Source organism: Penaeus monodon, chromosome 5 (assembly GCF_015228065.2).
Source record: "Penaeus monodon isolate SGIC_2016 chromosome 5, NSTDA_Pmon_1, whole genome shotgun sequence".
Lineage (NCBI taxonomy): Eukaryota > Metazoa > Arthropoda > Malacostraca > Decapoda > Penaeidae > Penaeus > Penaeus monodon.
This window is the reverse complement of record NC_051390.1, coordinates 12380337-12382836: the sequence shown is the minus strand read 5'-3', so window position 1 is coordinate 12382836 and position 2500 is coordinate 12380337. Positions and strand designations below refer to the sequence as shown.

At 45.0% G+C, this 2500-nt stretch overlaps 1 protein-coding gene across 6 annotated transcripts in view; it reads right to left on the bottom strand.

The window, feature by feature from the left end:
* LOC119572983 (tyrosine-protein kinase Btk29A-like) overlaps positions 1-2500 on the bottom strand; it is a 97593-nt gene that overhangs the window by 24772 nt on the left and 70321 nt on the right. The window lies entirely within an intron of this gene.

Sequence of the window (2500 nt, the reverse complement as noted above, 5' to 3'; positions counted from 1 at the left end):
TTCGGCCTGAGCAGCGCCTGCCCCGCGCACCAAGTATGGAAGTGCGCCGCGGCTGCGTGGAGTCCGCGCCGTTGCGGCGTCCCTGTCATGCACGCCTCGGCCGAGCGAGTGGCGGCGGAAGGCGAGAGGAAGGATGCATACAGCTTGAATTACAAGACTCTTACAGCCTCCTCGGGCTTCCGTTAGCCGACCACGCACGGCCGCCCACGTCCCAGCCACGCCCAGGTCTCCCGAACAAACGATTATGGTGACAAATACCTGTGGCTGGGAAAGAAAGTGATGGAAAAATCTTTCCTCGTACATCTTGGTAAGGTGCTCTTAAGTTACATAAATTCACTGAACCTAACGACTTCAAGTTACGACTTAAAGTTAAGCCGTTTATTCGAGAAAACTGCGAGCGGGTGGCGCGCGGCTCATCCACTTCCACGGGCGAGGCAGAACGGATGGGGCGAGGGACCGCGGGGGGCGCCGCCCCCAACCTCGCCCGAGATATACGCCTCCAACAATACCTTGTTTGTTTTAATAGGAGGAGATATAACGAGGTAAATTGTGGTCCGACCTGCCGTACTTGGCGCAGGGCCCGCTAGTGTCTGGGGGCGAGGGGGGGGGGGCATCCAGTGTGCATGTTTTACAATTATGTATATGAAGGCGCTCGGACAAGTTACTTGTCCATTTAGGCAAACATACATATGGAATATTAAAATATACACAAATAATATAACATGATGTGTGTGTGTGTGTGTGTGTGTGTGTGTGTGTGTGTGTGTGTGTGTGTGTGTGTGTGTGTGTGTGTGTGTGTGTGTGTGTGTGTGTGTGTGTGTGTGTGTGTGTGTGCATACTTAATTAGAGCTCTCAACCACGAATTCTTTATTATAAACAACCCACCTAAAAGTACTTGAAACCAAATAAACGCCAGTGCCCCCTCGCAACTATGATGGCAGTCCAGGCAGAACAGCCTGCACATAAATGAAGCCATGAGCGCAAGCATACCCTAGCTCGCGGGTCGAGTGGTGATAGCTGGCACGCGAAGGCCACAGGCAACAAAGCACCGCAACACAATCACACCGCAGGCACGGCTTATATATTTTATCGTAATTTATGGGACACTGCTAATGGCCGGTGCGGTTTCGCAGCTGGCGCTGCCAAGGACGCAGGGGATAAGGACCTTCCTTGGCGAAACTGTATCCATACAGCAAAGAGTGGGAGATGGCAGCGGTGTCTGAGTGCATCTGATCCAGTGGCTGAAGCGTGGATTAATTTAGGATCCCGAGTTTTTAGACTATTGTAATAATCTATACTTGCATGGTAAAATGGCTGATGCAATGACCCTGTTCTATGACGACTCACGCATGCAAATATATACACCTAAGAGCACAAATGCAGTGCCTTGAATATAAATCCCAAAACAAAGGACTTATCTCATTCTTTGCATCAGAAAAACAAAAGCAAGACAAAAATAGGATCCCAGTCAGGTGTTGCCAACGTAATGAGATTATCAAACAAGCATCTTTATCACGGAAGCCTCTCGCGCCGAGCGGCCACCGCCAGCGGGCCGAGGGAAGGCCAGGCGGAGTTACAAGGAGCCAGACGTGTCTTCATATAATTATCCCACTCACCCGAGGACCACTTACTAGGGACAATCATTTCCCAGACCCCCCCCCCCCATGGCCAAATGCCCGGTACTTATGCCAAGCTGCCTCAGGATTTCAGCAAAAAAGTCTGGGTGTTTCTTCAAATTCTTTTCCATCAAATAAAAGCCAACGAACCTTTCGTGTCCGGAAATCGGTGAAATCTTCCCAAAAAGTAAACTGAATTGAAATCGGAATAATTTTGAGGAACAAAATCAGAAATATCCTTTCGTGCGGTTTCCGCCCCCCCTAAGACCATGTTTGGAAGAATAATCATACACTTTCGGCTCTTCGCACGCAACGCAACCATCAGTCATGACCTATTTCAGATTAACAAGTTGCTACAAAAGTACCAAGTATATATACATAAAATACAAATACAATTATAAACATACATTATATATATATATATATATATAATATATATAATATAAAATATATTATATATATATACAATATATATATATTATATATATATATATATATATTTTATTATATAATATTAAATTTTATTGCAATGTATATTTATATATATATATAAATATATACATTATATACTATATTTGTATAGTATATGTATTATGTATGTATTATTATGTATGATATATATTTTATATTATTTTATATATATATATATGTTGTGTGTGTGTGTTGTGTGTGGTGTGTGTGTGTGTGTGTGTTTGTGTGTGTGTGTGGGGTGTGGTGGTGTGTGGTGGGAAGTGAGTGAATGGAGTGAGGGGAAGTGAGTGATGAGTGAGTGAGAGTGAGTGAGTGTGAGTGGGGAGTTGAGTGTGAGTGTGAGTGTGTGTGTGTGTGTGTGTGTGTGTGTGTGTGTGGTGTGTGTTGTGGGGTTGTGTGTGTGGTGGTGTTGA